Source organism: Corvus hawaiiensis, chromosome 8 (genome assembly GCF_020740725.1).
Source record: "Corvus hawaiiensis isolate bCorHaw1 chromosome 8, bCorHaw1.pri.cur, whole genome shotgun sequence".
NCBI lineage: Eukaryota > Metazoa > Chordata > Aves > Passeriformes > Corvidae > Corvus > Corvus hawaiiensis.
In genome coordinates, this window is record NC_063220.1 from 24703428 (window position 1) to 24725515 (window position 22088).

General features: G+C 39.7%; 1 protein-coding gene across 7 annotated transcripts in view; it reads left to right on the forward strand.

The window, feature by feature from the left end:
• The window catches only part of ZMIZ1 (zinc finger MIZ-type containing 1), a 303291-nt gene that overhangs the window by 176525 nt on the left and 104678 nt on the right, over positions 1–22088 (forward strand). The gene's annotated exons all lie outside the window — the stretch shown is intronic.

The window sequence follows — 22088 nt, forward strand, 5'->3', positions numbered from 1 at the left end:
AGCATGGATAACTTTTCTGCTTAGTACTAAACTGGTATGCAGTCCCCATTTTAGAACATCAGAAAAGGTTACCTTCTTCCAAAACAGTGGCTTTTAGCCAACTGATTGGGTGTTCATATTTTTTTTTCATGGTCCTTTCCAGTTTTTATCAGCCCCAAACTTCTTTACTCATGGCTACCTTTTGTTCTAAGTGTTCTAAGCAGTTCCTCATGCAAAAGTGACTTTCACATCAAAGCATATTCACTGGACTTACTGTTTTATTTTTTGTGTGGGAAAGGATCATTAATCTTACTAAATGTTGAATAAACTGTCTGATTTTCATCCGGGAAAATTGGTGGAGGATAAAATGTTCAGTTAACCAAGCACAATGTCCCTTTTTTCTGACTTCCTATTAAGTTTATCCATTAGTTAGCTACCGCATCTCTTCGTGGTTGTTTGGGTTGTTTTTTTGAAAAACTTATCAAGTGAGGCTTTGCAGCTATAAGAGTGTGAAGTTTTCTTTAAAAATATAGCTATTCCCCCTCTCTTACTAATTCTTCCTGATGTGTCTCTCTATCAATGTGTTAGTGAGGGAGAGGTTGAGAGTCAGATGCTATGGTCCTTTTCCTTCAGGGCTCAGTCAAGGGGGTAGTCTTGAAAACTGCTGGTCAGTCATCATGTTCTAGAAAAGCCCAATGTCAGTGTTTGATTTCTACCAGTAATTACTTTTTTGAGGAATATATGTGGGGGATTTTTTATCTTAGCAGTCTGTACAGAATTCAATCTTTCCATTTTTAATTGATACAATACTGGGAAAGCTGGTGAATCACGTGCTCTTCTCTCAGTATATTCTAAAATCCTCCTTTGCTTTGCTTCCTATTTCCCAGTTGTATATACAAGTAATTTATTTTCAATAATCTAAAATGTTTGGTTTCACAACTGCTTTAGTTCTACTCTGTGTACAGTTGTTTCACCAGGTCTTCCCGGGGTTTCATCATGCCCATCTACATTGTGCTTTTTGTGCTCTTACTGTCTGTGTTAAATACTCATTTTTTGGGGCATACCATAACATATTTTGTGAAATGTCACATATAGCCACTACTCTAAGGATGTCACATTCACATACGAGCTCTGAGAGCTACAGCGTTGAATAGGCAGCTTGAAAGATTGACAGACTGGGATTACAAATGTGAGGTCATTTCAGAACATACCTTTTTTGAAGGGTTATTTTCCACGTCTGAGTGCATTAACATTCGCAGATTTCTAATACAGCAGTGGCACTGCTCCTTCATTCAGTTTTTGTAAAAATGTTGAGATTGTCCTTTGCTTTTCTTGTAAACAGTGTGCATCATTGAAAGCTGCCTTTCGTGATTTGCTTAAGTTGTTGTCAGGGGTGCTTGTAGGTTGCTTTGAGTAACTCATTCTGTTTTCTTTTGCATCTAATGAAAGACACCTTCAACACTTCTTCCAGTCATATTCCTACAGAAATCCCCTGATGTAGATACCAAATGGCATTAATTTTAATGAATAAGAATTTGTTTTTCCCTTCCTCTAGGCTTAAGGGGAATTTACAATGGTTTGTATTCATTCCTCCAAGTATGAATTTAATGCTGCCAATGGGATTGCTCTGGAAACATTTTTAATCCATGTTGTTTAGTGTCCGACATTCTTAAATGCAAGGAGAAAAAAAGACTTTCTAATTAAAACATATTTGAGTAGGCGAACACTGGGAAAAATAATTGCACCAAATCCTTTCAAGGGCCATCCACTGTTAGTACCTCCTTACAGCTTAGGACAAGGCTTATTGGCTGATGTCCTGCAAGCTGGGAGCCTGGAGTGGCCTGGCAGTGGTGGCTGGCAGGCTTTACAGCTCTGTTATGTGGAGCAGGTGGACCACTCCAGCCCAATGTCCCTCAGGTCTGCTGGTTTGCAGAGACAGCTGAACCAGTGCAATCAGTCCTGCTCTTGTTCTGCAGCAATTCCCACCCTAAGCTTGCTCAGGGACCTCTACTGGCAGAAGAGCTTTTGCTCGTATGGCTTCTTTTCTGTTTGACTGCTCCCTGAGCTGTGTCTCTGCAGGGCCCCAGGAGAGTGAGGGTCCCCATGGCAGTGCCTGGGGATCTCACTTATCCCTGATGGAAATGGGCTGGAGCCTGAGGCTGGAAGGCAGAGTAGCCAGCTGCCAAATTGGCTCAGCTCTATGGGAAAACCAGCCCCGGGTTCATGGAAATGGCCCCACGATGTTTCATCCCAGCTGGTTTAAGCTGTTTTGGTGGTAGCTCCCTGCTAAGCTGGAAAGGAGGTGCAGATGTCAGATCAGAGTCCAGCCAAACATGGGGGGAAGCAGGGAGGGATAGGACGCTGCAACTGGGTGGGGCAGCTTTTCAGGTGGCACAGCCTCAGCTGGGGAAAGGCAGGGCACCGGACCAAGAGCTGTCAGTTCCTTGGCTTTTCCCATCCGGACTGTTTGGTGTTACCAAGACAGTGTTTGATGTGCTTTTTGGTGTTGTTTTACTTGGTCACTGAGATAGTTAACAATTAGGTAATACAAATTGTTTTGGAGAATGCCTAGAGGGGAGGTTCAAGCAGCATGAAAACTATTAAAAAGTTGTCATGTGTGTTTTTAAATAGAAATGACGATTTAATGACTGTGCCTTTTGTCTCTGCTTTCTGGCGTTTGTACCTGAAATAATAGCTGCTGCCTTTTCTTTTTCTAGCCCATGCTGCTGCAACGGGGCAGCTGCCTCAGCAGGAGGTCAAACACAGCATTTCCCACCCTGAAGACAAATGACAAAGCCTTTAAAAATATATGTGTCTCTTTTGGTGACAGCTGCTCCCCAGACCTTCCACTGCAAATTCCTTTGCCTTGTTGTGACACCTATAGGGAATGGCCCAGCAGGTTGGCTGCCTGCTCATTTGCTTCCAGACTGCAGTAACCTGAGTTGCTCTTAGTATATGAGTGAATAGGTGTTTATGTATTCTGGCTTTTCTTCATTAAACCTGAAGACCTTCTCTCTGAATAGTGTTCGCTTGGACTTTTTCTGAGCATATCTGATGCTTTTGTCCTTCCTGTAGAAGATTTTAAGTCATTTGGTAGCTTTATTTTAACATCTTCTGTTCAAATAGAGTTCACCAATTAAAGTGTTTATTAAAAAAAAAAGGGGAGGGGGGAGAGAAAGAGAGGGGACAATTTTCTGTTCTGAAATACTTTTTTTTTTTTAAAGATACTTTATCGAGCTACTGAACTTCTTTGCTCTTGTAGCTACTTTTCTACTTTTGCTTTTGTCAGGAGGCCAAGCTGAGGCCAGACAAGGGGACGACAGGATGAGCTCATACAGGGAGCTTTGTCAGAAAAGGACACTGCTCAGTATCTCTGTAAGGAGACAGAGGAAGGAAGAAGCCTGAGGGCAGAACTGTCCAGAAAAGGTACTTTAGCAGTCACTGAGCAGCTACAGCAAACAAATGCTGTGATAGCTTGGATGGGCAGCTAAGTGTTGGCTGTTTGATAGAGAAATGGCAACATTTTTTTATATCACTTTGCTTTCAATCCCTTAGGCTGTACTTGGTGTGCTTCTGATTTTACTTTTCAAGAGCAGTATTACTTAATAATCTTGATTTCATACGAAGTATGAACCTAAACTTCATAGTATTTGAGGATTCTATATTACGGGGTTTTGTTTCTTTAGCTTCAGTCATCGTGCTCTAATTGTGATATAATAGGGCTGTTCTTGTGAGTAGGATGCCAAAGCTGTAAATAAATTGGACCCTGGGTTAACAAAGGTACTTGCAGCAAGAGTGCTGCAAATGGAGGTGTTAAAACATCACTGGACAAGATACTGAGACCTAAGGTATGTCCTGATCAGGATACATTTTCAAAGCAATAGTAGAGATTGGCAAAGAGTATTTTGGTGTATTATCAAATCAATCTTCCAGAAATTATATAAAAGGAGAGAAGAAATGATGCCACAATGTGAATGAATAAAAAGGTAGAAAGTAAGGATAACCTCTAGCTTATGGGGGACCATAGGGCTCAATTAACACTTTTACTAAGTTTCCAGTAAAAATGCTCACATTATCTGTGGAGACAAGGCAAAGCGAGGTGGCAGGAAGGATTACAAGTACAGAATGGAAATTACTCCAGCCAAGGCTGATGGCATTCCTCCAGCTTGAAGGGACCAAATGATTGACAGGCCTGTGTTAGGAAAGAAATAGCATATGAATTGTCAGTCTCATGCCTCACATCAAAGAATTTTCCAGCAAGTCAAGTCAAAATGGTCTTATATGACTGGAGAAGAAATACAAATGCTGTATCTGCACTTAGGAAAGTGGCTGATAAGAATAGGTAAGCAGCTTTATGAGAGCAGAATAAAAGCTTGGGTTGTTTGTGAAATGAAAGCTGAGCAGAGTTATGAAATGCATGTAAGTACTAGCAAATTAACAACTCAGAACAAGAAGACCTATGAAGCTATAATACAGTATTGGCACAAAAACATAGGGGGTAAATTGAATAAAACACTGAAAAAAAGGGGGAATTCAGAATTATTGGGGCAGTTACATTTGAAAAATATTTTCAGCTAGAATGACAGTGGAGAGGGATGGAGGAGAGTAAAGGAAAATGGAAAAGTAGAAGAGCCTTTTTAAAGATAAAACTCAGTGTATGAAATTGTGCAATGTGGTTCTTGATGTAGCTGGAATCTGTTTAAGAGCTTTTATCTGTGTTATCCTAAATTTCTACTACATTTCCATGCAGATATCTAATCCATTGGTAGTTGAGTTGGTGTCCTAAAACCATCCACTTGACACTCCTCATTAAAATAAAGGTATTATTTTCTTTTAGCTGTTACCTTCTGAAACAGCTTTTGATGCTGAAGACTCACTACATTTCGGGTGATCTCTAAGTTCACTTCCCTGCTCTTAGCACAGATTCTCACTGTGTGCACCTTGTCTGCTTTGCTCTCAGTTTTGTAGTTCTATATTTTTGAAGCAAGGATAATAATACACCTTCCATCTCACTTTTATTTATCTCATTTAATTAAATTCAGTGTCATGCAGTACAGAAACTACCTCTTCCCCTGTAGGTAGTTATCCAGTGCAGCAGAGCCGTGGTTTCAGCTGGGACATTTACACTTCGTTATCATACAGATAAAATAATTCTGCTCTGGAACATATTGGCAGGATAAACCTTTGTTGCAACTAAGTCTTTCTTTCCTGAAGATTTATAGTATGTGTACTACAAATAAATGAGTAATTAATTCTTAATTCATTTAGATTACGAGGTTAGTTTCATTAGTTTCTCTTAGTGAAGTTGGCAACTTCCCTTGACCAAAGGGAAACACAGTCAATAGTGCTGCTCGGTGGCAAGCAGCATTAATTCATATCTGCACTCTGTGACGGCCACATTTACATTGGCTGCAGAAAAGGCACAGTGGACTTTGCCCATTTGTCTCACTCATGAGTTTACTCAGAACAGAACTCCAAAAGACCTGCAGTTTGGGCCATTATATCCTTTATCTTGAGCCTCTGTCGGGTTGGCTTGACATAGGGCAGCCATGTCAGTAGTCAGCTCTCAGCATCTTGAGGTTAAGAAGAGACTGCAGAATGAGATGCTGTTCCCCACTGGGCCTTACTTGTTCGGGTTGTTCCTGTTCCCTTCTGTAGGTTTACGGGCGGGTTCGGTCGGGACGGAGACGGAGACGAGAGATCTCTATAGGCAGGTCTTGGGACACATGGGGTTTATTGTAAAAGGCGTGAGTATTGGGGCACTGCTCAGAGCTGCCAGACTCAGCTCTGAGCAGGCCCAAGAGAGCAAGAGAGTAAACGGGTGAGAGAGAGAGAGAGAAGAGAGTAAGAGCGAGAGTGGAAGTAAGAGCAGGAGTGGAAGAAGTAGTAAGGAAATGGAATGGAAGTGTCTGAAGTCCTGGTTACAATACAATAAATCATCTTCTGTACTGAATATTCTAATTGTCACTAACCAATCTAATACAAGATACAAATCCTATAGCATTTACATACAGCCTATAAGAGTTCTTATATTACCATAGAGTGTTACATCTTAACTTCTAAAAACTACTCTTTGGACCCCTTCTGCTGAGCTAGTAGGGTCTGCTCTGACCCTTGGACCTGTTTGCAAGCAGAGGGTATTGTTCCATCAAGAGGGGATTACCTTCAGTCGGCCATACCATTGTTTTCTAGTTGTTCAGTAACTAAGACTTGGTATTTCAAAAGTGGCTTTCATTTCGATGTTGCCTGTAGTTTTCATATTCCCAAAATCTTTTGTCAGGCAATCATATTTATAAGGCTTTCCTGTTTCATCTTCCCCAACACCCTTCCTCTGAGAGGTCTGCTCCTCATGCATTTGGTCTGCCTTCTGCTCATGGGAAACATGATTGTACTTGTGTCAGGTCTTCATTACCCTCAGCTTGGCAACTCCTCTTCATTTTTACTGTGAGCTTGAGGACCTCATGACATATCAATGTAGATAGGTATTATTTTGGTGGAAATTCACTTCCTTTTTGGCATTCGCTGTTCTGCTGTACACTTGAACACCTATGTTTATAAAGGAGGCTGCATGGCTGAGCTGCTGCTTCTTTATTTTGTCTAGCCAAAATACCAGGTGGTGTATCTGGCCTGTTCTTTTTGACATTTCACTGGTCCTTGTTACCATGGTACCAATTCTGACTTTGAGAGATGTCACAGTAAAACTGTTGCTAGGTTGGAACATTTTTGCTCTAATGCCTTTACTATAGCACTTAAGGAAATTGTGGACTCTCAACTACAGCAACAGGCTTGCTCTGCTGTTTTCTTAGTCTGTGCCTTGGATTTTCCTGAAGCTGGTACCTACCTGAATGCTCTCTTTGCTGCAGATTTGAATGTGTAGTGCATTAACTTATCATGCAGTTCCTGGAAAGAATCTTTTCCTAAAGTGTGCAACACACTTTCACTTGGACTGGAACTGGCATTCCCCAGAGAAGACGTCTGTTGATCTCTATCAGCGTTTTCTGTCTTCTTCTTCAGGGGTTCCATATGTGCTAACAGCTGAAGATTTGGTGGTAGAGACAGCTTAGAGCTTGGTTTTGGTGTGAATTTTGATTTTTCATTTTCTGTTGTTTTGAGTAACTTCCCTCTGAAGATGAGGCAAGTAAGAGGGGAGGCAGCTGTGAAAGCCTGCATATATTCATGGAAGAGAAGAAAGCAAACTCTTAGAATGGCATTTGCCCTTTACAAGCTCCCTTTTCTCAGCTTACAGCAAGCAGTCCTGAACTTGTTCCCTTTTGAGCTGCAGTGCATCCAAATGTACCTCAATACCAGTGCTCTCTTATTAGCCTGTGTATCTTGGAGGCATTCAGAGAAGTTCGTGAGGAGTCCAGCTATGAGAACAGTAATGTAGCAACTTCCATAGGGATTGGTAGCTTTTGTGCTGCTGGAGGGCTGAACCACGAAAGCATGAACTGTGTGAACAGATCAGGTTGTCAAGCTCCAAGAACAGCAAGTTCACTTCCTAAATACAATTGAGATTGCACTGCTCACATTTTCAGATCCATCCCTAATTCCTCCAGGCTTGTCTGCAGCATGGAGTCAGCCTGTTAAAAAAAGTTCTTGCCCTGAATACTCTAGACACGACACTCTGAGAAACACAGTGATTACTAGATAAGATGTTATATGTAGTATTTCTCTTTAAAAAGAGAGATTTCCATACTGAGAAGTTTTGAAAAAATGTTTTTATTTCATCTTTTCTAATGCTCATATTTAAGTGCACCTGTTAAAGTGTGCTGATAGCAAGGTATTTACAAAAGTGCTATGTGATGCAAGCCATCCATTTAAATACCAGTTAAAGAATGAACAAAGAACCTTAAAGATTCATCATCATACATAGTTATAATTTGTATTAATCTTTGTGCAGCTTCATGTGCAGATTCAAGGAGAAAGACCACAAAATAAAGGAAAATTGATTTGAAGAGAGCTCTTAAGTAATACATTCCCCCCCCAAAAAACCATATTGTTCCTTATAACATGTGCTGTTTTTCTAAGAAGTTCAGTGTAAGTCAGTATGTTCATATTTGATGAGGATTCTGGATTGCTTCTTTTTTAGGGATTGTTTTTGTCTCTACCTACTTTTACTATCAGTAAAACATGTAAAGAAAACCACCAGCTTTGCTTTCCTCCGCAGGTTTTCTGGATGCCAAGGTAAATAATTCCCTTTTTATTTTTCGGAAGTCTGATGAAAACTGCAACCATACATGTCATTGTGAGACACTTCTGTGAATATCCTAATAAATCCAGACTTTATTCCTGACACTTCTGTGTAAGGTAAATCATGCTTTGTAGCAGATACCAGTAACACCTGACTCGAGGAATAAATAGAAGAGATAAGATTTTCCTCATGAAGTTTAGTAATTTAACAATAATAAACTCCAAAAGGTGTGAATCTAACTAGAAGCTTAAGTAGTTTTGTATCTCATTTCTATGACTTATACCAGGCTTTTAGGAAGGTCTGGATGTCAAGTCCAAGAAACAAATGCATGATTGTGAGTGTGTCTCTACTAAAAGACTTCCCCATAGATGCAGTTGTTTTTGGGGTTGAAGCTCATAGATAAGCCTTTGTAATGTGCTGGAAGGATAAAATGACCAAGCATTGAAATGCCTGGATATTGTGCAGTCCTAAGCAAATCTTTTTGACTCTTGTCTCTCTGTCTAGTAGATATCTCAGTTGTACCTCTGCTTTGCTGCTGTGTGTGTTTCTTTTATGCACTGTTACAAAGAATCAGTGTTTCTGTGTTTTGTATGAACTGAGTATCTACTCAACTTCTGAGATTCCCTCTCAGCAAAACTTAAAGCCAGTAGCATTTCATGCAGGATGTTAGCTCCTATGAAATATGTGATCAAACTAATGATTAATTCAACCCCCTTCAATACATTCCTTATTTCTTTGAGAGATGCCTGCACTTCAAGTATGCTGGGGCTACTGATTTCAGTGGATAGAAGTTACAGATTTTTAAATCCTGCCTGCCTGTGCTGTTGTTTCCCAGCACCCTGCTTAGGGCTCTGTAGATTCAAACCTGCAGACACAGGCATCGATCCTTAGTTTCAGGTTCACAGAATGGTTCAAAATATGTATCTTCTAAAGCAAGTTCTCAAGGGAAACATAAATTTAAACATTTTTAAAGGCAAGTATGGCTGACTTGGCTCTGAACTTAATAATAGAAGGCTGAACAGGGGCTGCTCCTGAGGAAATAAATTGAACACTGAACATCTGCGTACAAAGCAGGGTATTTGTTCATGTGTGATGGTTTCCCTTATGACTGCCTGGTCAGACCCAAAAGACATTAATCTTGCTCACTCTGGAAGATACTGTCTTTCCATCACAGGAAAAAACAAGTGAAATTATTTAGTGTATTTATTACAGAAGCAATTTCAATTAAGGCAAAGAACCAGAGAGACCTCTAAGTTTTCAGTGTGAAAAATGAAGCACTGCTGGTCTAAAATAAGATTGTGAGAGGTTAATTGCTGGAAATTTATAACAGTTGCTGTCTCCCAGTAGGAATGTTGTAGTGGACCTAGTGGTCCTTGAAAAGCTAGATACCATTGCAGGCAGTAAGGGGATTTTGCTTTGGAGGTTTTCTAGTATTACAACCAAAAGTGTTTGAAATAATAAGCAGAAGCTACAGTAACTTTCTTGACCAAAGCAAAAGCAGCAAGGTACTGGAGTTGTGTCAGTGTTGTGCTGTCTTGAGAGCAAAAGCAAAGACTTGGGTAGGTTTTTGTTAGAGCTAAAATTGTGCAAGCCTCCTTTCTCAGTTCTGTTACAAAATCTAGTGTGTCTTACAGGACAGCAAATTGATTTTAAATTCTGATTTAAAATTTTATGCACTTTAGCTAATTATACATTCAACACCTAAGATGAGCTGGAGAAGAGCTAGACTGACATTTTGGTCTAGCAACTGTCAGAATGGAAGAAAGAAAAAAAATATTCCAAAAGGGAGAGATACTTTTTACTTCTTTCAGTGTATGGAAAAATTAATAGATAAAGACAAAGTCTTTTATTGGAGGAAATTCTGTGTTCATTTGGTCCTTTGCAGGCAATTATTGCTCCCAGCTTGCAGTGACCAAGAAGGCAGAAGATCCTCAGCCAGGGCAGTGGCAGCACAGTGTGACAGCTGTCACTCAAGGAGCTCCTGTCTCTTGAGCCACTGGGTTACATCAAGCCCACTGTGAGAAGCTGTGGGATATGGGCACTGATCTGCCTTCTAGAGAATCTTGACAGAAGGGTGGAAGGAAGTGTCATGTTCTGTTCTGTGTAAGCAGGATCAGGCCCATGCAGAATCATTCACTGTCTGGAAAGAGACAGAAAGCTGGGACGAGAAACAAGAGCAACATCTGAGAGCAAAGTCCTCAAGCCAGTGACACAAAGCTGGTGGAACATCACACCACTGTTGGAGGCTCAGTGGGATCCTTTGGTAATTGATTACCAGTGATATTGTGAAGATATCTCTGACACACACCAAAATTCAAACAGTTTTTGAGTTTACTGCTAATATGAGAACCCAAGCCTTGTGTCAGGGCAAAGAAGTCAGCTGAGCAGAGTTCAGGAGCCGGTCTTCCTGGGGAATCCTTTCTAGGAGTTAGGCTTCAAACAGACCTCAGTCCATTTGAAGAACAGGACAGCAGAGTGGTTTTCAGCATCCCTTTGGAACAGCTGCTTGTGCAGAGGCATTTCAACATTTTTTTTCTTTCCTTTGATTGCAATATGTGTTGTAGCAAACACTGAAAGTAATGTTAGAAAAACAGAGGGAAATCCTAACTGCCATGTCTGGCTTGGCACAGTCCCTTTGGTTCAGTCAGCACTACAGACTGCCAGACTTCTGCAGTTGAAAGTATCTTCTGTGTTCCTCATATTTTCTTGATTTGGTAGAATTCACATCTTCATGCATCAGTGACAAATGTATGCTTTCACTCAGATTGAGTGGAAGAGCCTGGGATTGGTTATGTTTTCAAATCTAGGGAGGAGAGGAAATGTATTTGCCTCACATTTAATTAAATCTTATATTTAGTCAATCATATAATCGTAAAGTCTGTAGAAGGATAGTGACTTCTAAGGATTGTCTTCAAAAAGCTAACACTGATACCTGGTTGACAGTCTCAGTGTGATACAAATCATTCTGGAGGGGAGTTTTGTAGAGAAGAGGAGAAAACAAAACTAAACTGAGGATGTGGAAGGAATGTGAGCATACATGTGCATCTATTGTGAAGTAAATACGTTTGGACTGTGGTTTGAAAACATACTGGAAACTTGGAATATTCAGATATGAATTAGATACATTGCCCCATGAAAGGAAACTATTTACTCTGCAGGTGCTGTTTAGTCTACAAAGGTGGGGAAAAAAAGTCTATACAGGATCGTTGTTCTATTGCTGTGTTCATTTGTAATAGGTGATGTTTTTCGCTGCCTTTCATGTCTCTGTCCAAAACTCTACTTACCATGAGGTCAATAAAGCTAAAAAGGTTGCAGAGAGTTTGAAAAACTAAAACTATGCTTGAGAAAGCTCATGTATGCAGAAATAGCTGTCTTACATAGCAATGTTGGAGTTACTTTTTAAGGGTCCATGTCTAGAAAATTATTTGTTAGTGATGAACTCTAAGCCCATTCCCTGGAGAAAAATCCTCAGTTGCTGTGTACAGGATGGTGAGAAACTAGATTCAGTGTTTTCAGTGTGCCCAGACCAAACATCATCTGTCCCACACAATAAACAGTGTCCATTCTTTTGGCAGCTGTTTGTATGTTTTCAAAGCAGTAGAAGAGTAGAGATGACAGAGCTGAAATGGTTTTATTCCTTTTACTGATGCAGCAAAAAGAAACAGGGCAAAGGGTGAGGTCACACTATGGGGGCAGAGGAAGTGGACAGAGAATGCCTGTTCTGCCTGTAAAGTTGGCAAATTCTAGACAAATGAGTTTCCGTGGGGGAGGCTGAACCTTAGGATAAAAACAGAAATTTTAGAATGAAAAAGATCCAGTTGTGTCCAGGGAAACACAATCATGTGCTAATTCAAAATCCAAAGTAATGGGGATGGGATAGTGACGTTTTATGATACCTGCAGGTTCTCCTTATGGCATGTGCAAGTTAATAAGCACATACCCCCAAAACTAAAGTTAGTAGCTAGAGGGGGTTTTTCTACATCTCTTTCAACCCCAGTATGTCACCCCATCTGAACAAACTAAATGCCTTTAAAGAAATTGATAGCAAGTTTTAAAAGAACTGACAGTTGTCACTTAGAGCATATTGTTTTAATAATCCAACTGGACCATTCTTACTCTATTCTTGTGTTTCCAAATACACTCATGAAGTAGATACATATTTGATTTCTTTATATTGTGTGCTTTCTCCTCTGTGTTAATTTGAGGCTGGACCTTTTTAAACTTTTTTCCAGTGCGCTTTTGACAGCAGAATATTAGGTATGTGACAACAGATTTTGAGTAAGTGAAGGATGAGCCATCCTGCTGCATGCACACATTTGTGAGTGGGGTTTCTGAAAATCATTAAATCAGTGGGATTTCAGATAGATGTTTTCCAAAGACCTCTTGGTATTTCAGCCGTGTAATTACCAGTCCAATTAATGCAAACTGCATAACAAATCCTTTGCTGTTGCAGTTGCTCTGTGCAGCTCAGGGCACCTGACAGGGGTTGTGTTGGTGGTGCATCCCAGTGTGGCCAGTCTGCTCTGTGTAGTAGAGAGGGTCCGGGCACCCTGCAGGGAGCTTTGTAGATCAGGATTGTGACAGACGGCAGTGTCTTCAGCACAAGTACTCTTCGGGGTTCCTTGTTTATTTTGAGTGATGCGTTCTGCAGTGTTTTTCATAGTGAACTCAGTTCTTGATTTTCCTTCTATTTTCCTCTTCCCCCTGCACTGCTGTATCCTTCTAAATCCACCTTTAATTGTAGAATGCCTGCAGTTAATAATGGCTGTCATGTATTCCAGGTTTTAAAAGGCCATAAACACAGAAGAATGGGCTGAAATAGCTGAGTTAAAAGGCTTGTTAAAGATGCTATCTGTGTGCTGAATTCAATTCATGGGCATGTTAAAAGACATCAGATTTTCCTCTAGAGGTGTTTAGCAGAAATGCCTGGCAGGAGCTGAAGCTTTGATCTTGCTGTTTTGCTTTATTGTGTGCTGTGGAGGCATCTCATTGTCTTTTTACCTCTGGGACTTGAACTGTTATTTCTGATGACTGGATCCGTGGTGTTCATGTTCTCTTCATTCTTCATGCAGTTTTGGTATTGGCTTTTCTTTGTTTGCTTTGGTTTGGTTTTGTTTATTTGTTTTGGTTTCTTTAAATTAATTTAATGCTTTACTATTTCGTGCCTGTTTTAAGGCACAAATGATGATGTTGAATGATGTTTAAAGGCCATCATTCAAATGAACAAATAAGACATTTACAGCAGGCTCTTCCACACTGCAAGAACTCTAACAACTTTGAGAAAGAATTCCTATATAAGTTTGATTTCTCTGTGAAGTAGCTGCTTACATGTAAATTTTCATTTATAGTGTGTGGAACACTACTTTTAGCTTTTTATTTATGGAAATGGAAAAAAAATTCTATCTTGTAAAAAAAAATCAGACTAACAAAAAGAAGGACTAGACCACCACATGTTCTTCAACCATGAAACTTCCATTATTCAGGAAAGTACTCAGGTCTATGCTTATTTTTTGAGACATGCTTAGCTTCTTTCTGCATGTTATGAGTGAAGATGAGTTGTTTAAGTGCATTCCTGAACCAGAACCTTAGCACTAATCCTTCAGTCACTGCAAAGAATAAATGAGGGGCAAAGACAAAGGGCCAAATTAAAATCAACGAGATTCTATTCAGATGGGCTCTGCTTCAGCAAGCACATATCTAATTATAAGCACAGAAGTGGGCTCACTGACGTCAAAGTTAATTAAACTGCTTAAATTTAGGCACATGCTTAAATTCTTTGCTGAATCAGTATTTTTGAGCCAATGAATAATAGGACAGCATTGCTAGTCCAAAGCATGATTTTTGTGGGTGGAAAGGAGTTTAAACTCGCCCTTTCTTCCGTCAGTTCTTCTGAGGTCTGCCTGCTGGCATTTTATTTGAGTCCCAGTGGTGAAGGAATGTGTCAATATGTTGAAGTTGCTTAGAGTTTTTGCTAACAATACCCAAACCCAACAGTTTGATCTCTGGTATTTTTAAGGCATCTTTCCTCCACGTAGTATGTTCTGCAGTATATGGCAGGACCATGCCCAGCACAGTAATCATTCCAGCTTTGTTTTTTCTGATGCCACTTCTATGAAATGAATCCCTTTGTCCAGTCTCTGAAAGGCAAAGTACTAACTCATTTTCATAACAAAAAAATGAAGAAAATGTGTAGACAGAAGTGTTAAATGAAGAGTGCCTGTCATAGAGAAGCAGTTTTAATTCTCTTGGTTTCACAGGTTATTTTAATTCATGATGTCTCCAATAAATAAATAACCTATTATTTGTTGGCCTTGGGTCATTAAGGGCCTAATAAGAATTTCCCCCATAGGAATATGAAGGACAAGATGATGCTTCTTACACAGAAGCACACATGGGAATTTCAGCCATGTTTTGTAAATGAGCTGGGGCTGGTTGTGAGCTTTTAACTACGGTCCCTGCCTAAGTAACACAGTAGAGTTGCCCTGATGTATTAACAAGGGATTAATCAAGGAGGTGCACTGCAAAAGATCAGATTTCTTCTACTTGGTAAAACTCACAGCATGGGGACTTAGGATCTGCAAAGGAAGCTAATTGAGTCATTGACAGGAATAAGTTCAAAGGAGAAAAGCAGGTAAGAGAGCTAAATAAATCTCGACTTGTGTTTTAAAAGGTGTTCAACATTTTGTTCATGTGTACATTATCTACTAATCACTTTTACCTGGTGCATGAGTCTAAAGCTTAAATTTAATCATCTTCATTTAGATACCAGGAAATGACATGTATTCATTTATTTATTGATATTTCTGTGGTTTAAAAAGAATAATTAAAAATCACCTTCGTGCCTGATGACACCTGTACCAATTTTGCCAGTAGTGACTGAAAGCTGTTGCATTTGGAAAAGTGTTCCATTAACTCTGCAGGCAGCTTTGATGGAGAATGGGTGACTTTGTAGTAATATTTGTCTGTACCGTGTAATTCATTTCATGCCAGTTGTCAGCTATGTTCACAGTCTAGAGCAGTGGGCTCACAGGTGTCTCGAGTCAAATCAGAGCTTCAGTTTGACTTGGTTCCCCTTGCTAGGTGAGGTGAAGTACGGAAAGGGGAAGCAGCTGTGAATGAGAGACCGTTCCTAATGAGAGAGCTGGGCTGTTGTCAGTGACAAAGCATCAGCTTTCCTCTGTTGGGTCTCCCACATTATCCTTTTCTCTCACCCAGCAGCTCATCATCCTGCCACAGGCCAAGAGTATATAAACTGTAAAGAGCTGGAGCAGCTACTGCAGCTGCTGCTGAAGTTGTGTGCATGGAGTTAGAGGAAGGAAGCAGCCCATCAGGGAAGCAGCTTTCTCACTAACATAGTATAAATTGTCCTCTAATATAGTATAAATTGTCTTTCTTGCTGGACATCGTCTCAGCCAGCAAAATAGAAGGAAAGCTCAAGCCTGAATGGTGGATTTTTTGGACTATGTTTTTATGTCCATTATTCTTTGATTGTATCCAATGCGTCTCTCTAAGATGATGATTTAATTAATTTGAGCCAGGATATTTCTTCACTGATTTTCTTAGGTTTTTTCCCCATATCTCCATATTTTGCATACAAGCATGATGAAAGTGCCAAACTATGTCTACTTATTATGATAACAGAAGGATCAAAGTGGGGACGTGGTCATTTTATACATAGAAGTTGTCTAAGTGCATAACAGGTTACAGTAGAACATGTAATGAAATCACCTAAGTGGGCAGATTTAATTATGATTAGATCATATTACTGGAGGTCTCGAGTCACAGCTGGGGCTTCACTAAAGACTTGTTTTCTCTCTTCTTCGCAGCCCTCTATCTGGATTTCCATTCTCTGTTACCCTAGGTGCCTCAGAGGGTTATGTCAGGAGGCTGTTACAGCTACCCTGCAATCTCTTGAACCATGAGGACTTTGAAATCTGTTTGGAAGTATCTCAAGTATCAGTATTTGAGATTGTATAAAAACAATCAGTTGAAGAGAGAAAACACTCATTTGCCAGCTACTAGGAAGAGTTCTTTGAGGAGCATTTCCCGTGCTTCAGTCTTTTCCTTCTATCTTTTAGTTTCTGGGGTGATAGTTAGGGGACAGTTTGATCTGTCTTTCATACTTGTATTGCAGAGAGCAAGAACATGAAGTATCCCATGGACTCTAAGAAAGACTGTCATAAGTGGGGAACAACTGTCCAAAGTGCACATATATGCAGGGTGTGAGCAGTTTGAAGTCTTACCACTATGGGTAAATAACTTTCTGATTCAAAAGGCTAATCAGACATTCTTTTTAGAGAAGCTGGAGTGGGGCATCTCCAGAAAGCATTGCTTTCTGACCTTTAAAGCTGTTACCTCCAGGGCAGAGTGAAGCAGGATATGTGCCTCACTATTGACTGTGACATTTCTGTCCTAAAAATAGATCACTACAATCCCTTTCTGGTTCAGACCGGCACCCTCTGTTGGGTATACGATATTCACACAGGTCTCAGTTTTTACAGGGTTTTAGTAGGTGATATCCAGATGGAATTAATGCTAAAAGCCTCAAATTGGGAAAACAAGGTGAAAAAAGAGGAAGGAAAGTACCTCATTGTGCTTATGTTTGCTACAGTACAGAAAATGTTTCCTGTGGAAATCTACAGCTTAATCTGAGTCTGCCGAGATCAGAGATGACTAATCCAATTAGTGGATCCTTCAGCAGTGGCTGCACAAATCTATGTAAACCAGGGGATCTTTTCTATCTCCTTGATTTACGTAGTTAAGAGTTATTATATTCTTAACTACAAGCATATGGGTGTACTCTGGACCATAAAAAATGCTTTATCTTTTATACTCAAGTTAAACGGTTGATTATATTTTTATTTTTGAGCATGTTTTGTCTATATGCAGAAATCAAGCATTTTTATGAATACATTCAATTTCTTGCTAGTTTTGATGACTGTAAAAGGCAGTAAATGTGAATTTACAGTGGACTGGTTGAAAACTGGTAAGGAAAATAAAAAATTGCATAATGCATTTATTTATTTTCCAGCCAACGCTGTCAGTCATCCAAGGCCAAACATCCAAGGCAAAACAAATGTACCAAGCCTGTTTAGCCAAATGCATGCTGACCTTCATATAGTTGAGTTGGTCGTTTGATACCAGTATAAAATGGTAACATATGGGAGTTACTGATCGTGGGAATACTAAGAATTAATTTTTACAACAGAAAAAACTTTTTCAGTGGGACATTGAGCTTGAGTAAGCTGACACGTTTAGATGAAGTTCAAGTTTCCTCTAACTAAATCTGTTTGGCTACCTACATCTCAGTCAAGTCACAGACCAAGTCATTTTAGGTCTGGATAAGTCTTTTCAGTGTTTTCAAGAAGACCACATGAGCTTTGGATGTTTGGGAAGACCCCTCAGTCTCACATGCACAGGACCTCACATGCCCTTTCAACTGCAGCCCAAAGAGCTGTGTGAGATCCCCTTCAAACTTCTAAGACAACACAGTGGAAGCAGAAACTGGAACATTGCAGTTCCTTGGGGAAGATGCAGATGTCATAGGGGAATAGTCATTTGTGTAGCTCGGGCAGGTAAACACAAGCGCTCCTGTTAATCCACCAGTCACCTGCACAGAGGAGACTTTCAGTTGAAGATCTCTTTGAGTGAACTGTGGGACCAGCCTTCTGTGTCTGCTTGTCATCTTGAAGAACTGCTTGCTCTTCTTTCAGGGTTGGGGAGAAGGGACAAGAAATCACTGTGTTACAGAGAAGATAGGCTCATCCCTTCTAACCCACCTACTGCTTCTACCCTGCTGAACTTTTAGTGCTACGAGGAAGTCATTGTAAGTCTGTAACTTCTGAGCTGATGAAACACATTCTTCACATTAATAAGGAGTTTCCCACAACAAATAGCAATGGGAACTTTTGGGTTCTTCATTGGAAAGAATGGTACTAATTGTTTTGCCATAATAAAGTGGCTAATAGGAACTTCTTCCCCACATCCCCCTTTTTTTCAGGTCAGTGTGGCACATTCCAATTTGTGTTTGCTTCGAAGCACAGGAGGAATCTCACATGGAGGGGGAGGGTTGTTTTATCATGCTCAGGCGCGCCACCAGTAAGCCTTTTACTTTCTTCATATACCCCAGTTTCGGGGTAGTTGGGAGGATTCTGGATTTCCCCCCACATGCTGTAAAAATGCAGCATTCTTTGTTTTTCCATCACAAATGAACTGAAACCCATAATCTCTGTACTGAGCAGAAGTGATTAAAATAGTGTGGAACAGATGGTTTAAATGCTGCCAAAGATTGAATCTTTTGCTATTTTGTTTCTTGAAACAACTACATTAATTCCTGAGTCAGCTTTGAGGGTACCATCATAACTCATCTGAGATGAGAGAGCATGCTTGTTTCTCTGTCTTTGACTGCTAATTAATAGCAACTAATTAATTTAATTTTTTTTTAATTTAAAAAGTCATACTAAAAGCTGAGCTAAAATATCATTTTCATGCAGGACAAAAATGGAAGTTTTCCGTGGAGCTTTTAACAATATTTTTTTCTTGGAAATTTTGCTGCTTGTGTTAGGATTCGTTCTGTGGAGGGGAAAACCATGTTCCAGTTCTACTGGAATGAAGACACTGCAGTACTTTGAAATGGTGTTTGGTTTTGGTACTCGGTGTGTGAGTTTGGTGATCTTTACACACTGATTTGTACACAGAAATTTCCAGACAGTCTTGTGATCCAGAAACCCCTCATAAAGCTGTCAGTGTCAGGTGTGCTTTCCCTGCTGTTCCAGATGAACAGATACCTTCTACTGAAGGCTGAAGACCAGGGGACTTGGAAACAGCAGAGTTGTATCCTTCCCCAATGCATGTTGTGAAACAGCATCTTCAGCATCTTCCTCTTTTGAGCTGCCTTTTTTTTCATAAAGCCATAGTCTTTAGCTTAAATCAAAGAAAGATTTTTTTACTGTCAAGACAAAGCATGTCAGCTATATGAGTGAATGTGTGATGGCACAACACACCATACTGGCCTCTTCCAAGTCTTTCACTTCTGCCATGGAGCTACTCCAGCAGGTTTATGGGTTGAAAATTATGACAAGGTCTTTTGATATTCCTAAATAGCAGTGGTTTACTAATGCTACTTAGAGTGATTTTTACGTAGCACTTCTCTGCTCTCGGGTCTGGCATCCATTTGAGGAAGATTTTTAGGGATTGATTTTATCAAGTTAGAGAAATACTTATTGATCACATAATTTTTGTGAAACCTTGTGATTTTCCTCTTGTTTTATAAACTGTGTATGAGGTGAGCCATTACCATTTTGTTGTCTTGATCTTAATTAAATTTAAACTTTTTGATCAGTAACCTTCCTACCAAAGTAACATTTATTTTTACATATTTGATAAAGTGCAAAATCCCAATGCTCTAATTTAGATAGAATGCTATCTGTGTGCAGTACAATAGTAAATGACTTCTAGAAAGAAGGGGTAACAAAACCAAGCTGAATTAGTATTTTTATTTAAGCATGTTTTTAATTTTGTTAAGGTTTGCAGTTTTAAATTAGAATATCAGAAATGTAGTAACTGACTGTATGATGTCTGTATTTCTGTAGATGATGCTCTGTTTAAGCAAAGCGGTTTTGAAAAATGGAAGTCTTGGTTAATGTTTGCTGAAACTGAATTTCATGGCTACCTCCACTCACATTGATAGAAACTGATCTATTTTCCCCTGTCATTTTTTCCCAGTGTATCATCTCCCCAAGTAGAAAACCTTGGCTGGATGTTCTTTTTTATCCAGGCTCTTCTGAGAAGAACCTGGCTTCTGAAAGATGTAACCAGAAGTCAGGAGGCAGCCAGTTGCTCAGGTCTGGGGGTCATCACCAGCAATGCCAGTGCAAGCTGGAGACTTGGATTCTGGGGAGTCTGTCCCCTGGCTCTTCTTGCTGGAAGACTTTTGCTGTTGTATATGCTGCAGATGTAGTTGCTAAACCTGAGTTGATTCAGTACACCTGAGGCCCACTAGAACTGAGTAATGCTTTACATTTTAAATATTTGCTCTGTTTTGCTTTGTTTCCCTAAGGGTTTAAAGGCTTGATACTAAATTGGCGGGGTTTTCCCTGATATTTTTCCTTCAAGGAATGCAATATCTCTTGTTGGTCAAACCTTGGTTAATGGACTTTATATCTCCTCTGTTACCAATTATTTTCTAAGGCACAGGAAGGCAAGTGAGAGGAGAGGAAGGATTTTGGAGGTTCTCTATTGAAACTTCTAGTTTTGTTTATTTTTAAAATTCTCCTAAATACTCATACTAGGAAGTGACATAATTGCATAGACTTTTAATTTCCTCAAGGCTCTGTGTGGTCTTCATCCACCATCTCAGATGTTGGCTACAGATGTTTAAAATCACTTCCTCCCAATTAAACATCTGCTCCAAAGTGACAAAGTGTAAGACCACAGATGTCTGAAAGGCCAATGTATGCACCAACAGTTTTTGTTAGTAGCTATGATGGAAACGTTTTCCCTTGCCTCTGCTTTTAATGCATAGACAGTGAGAAATCGCTCTGCTTATTGAACTCCATGTGGGAGAGCGGGTGCTGGTTTTAAGTACACATTTAAAAATGCCCTGCATCTTCTGTGTAAGTCTTCTGGACATCTCTTCTTCAAGGTTGTCACTTGCTCTGCTATCTAGAGGTTATTTGCTGTCCACTTGGGGTCTTTTTAGATGAAAAGTAGTGATGTGAGCTGATACAGTGACTTTACTATTTAATTAGAGGGAATATTTTAAAAATTATTTTAATATTATAAAAACCTCTCTTTTATTTTTAAAACTTCATGCAGTATGTACATTGTACCAATTGAGGATTAATGTAGCCAGTCTCATTCTTTGATCAATGCCTAGCAGTCTTTGCCTGGACTGGCCGCAGGGTAGATGTATGCAAGAGAAAAAGTGACTGTGAATAAAGGGTAATAACAGTACTGTAATTGGGAGAGGAATGGAGAAAACAATAGATTTTTTTAAAATCGGTTTTCAGGGGTAGAATATTGAATATTGATGACATTAGGTAAAGGTAACAAAAGATTAAAAGAAATTAATTTCAGAAGATGTCAGAGAAAAATAATGGGTTTGTGCCATGGGGAAAAAACCAATAAAAAGGAACCAGTGGCAAAAATAAAACCTTTGCTGATAGAAATTCAGTAATTGAAGTCTAAATTAAAACTTCTGTGGAAAATGAACTTAAAATATGTACAAGAGTTTGTGTGTGTGTTTTTGATGTACTATGGTGTTAGTAGCATTCTGTAGGTTGTTACTTCTTTTGTTACATCTTAGTCTGCAGACGTGCAAGTGGCTGGTGAAAGAATTATGTGCTTTGCTGTATCAGTGCTGTGAAGTAGACATTTTAAGGATTTTTTTTTTGGAGGGGGGAGGGGGGCAGTGGAAGAAAGCACTAAGTGAGAAACATTCCAAGTTACACATATGGGATAATGTTTCAGGGACGCAGCCTACTGGCTAAGCATTAAACGACAAATGTGAAGTGAAACACTTTCAAAAAATGTAACATTTGTCAAAGCAGAATCCCTAAGCATGAAATTCTCCAGGTTCAAGATGCCGAATTTGGCGATGTAGGCATGTGAGCTGAGTTGTGACCTGTGTGATCATGGTGTGTGTGCTGCTGAACAGCTCCTGATGGTAACAAGATAACCCAGGCCTTATCACAACCCACTCCATAGCAAAAGGCTGCTTAGCCAAGTGAACAGAGTTTGAAACTCAGTTGTTACAGTCACATCCTTCATTATAATGATACGTGGTTTTAAAAGAAAGTATATCCCTCCTAGCCTTCTTAAATTTGTAATGCTACCTTCTTAAACAAGTTATTGAAAAACTTAGTTCTTGCCTTAAGCTGTTTATTAGCGAACTAAATGTTTGTTACACCAAGTACTG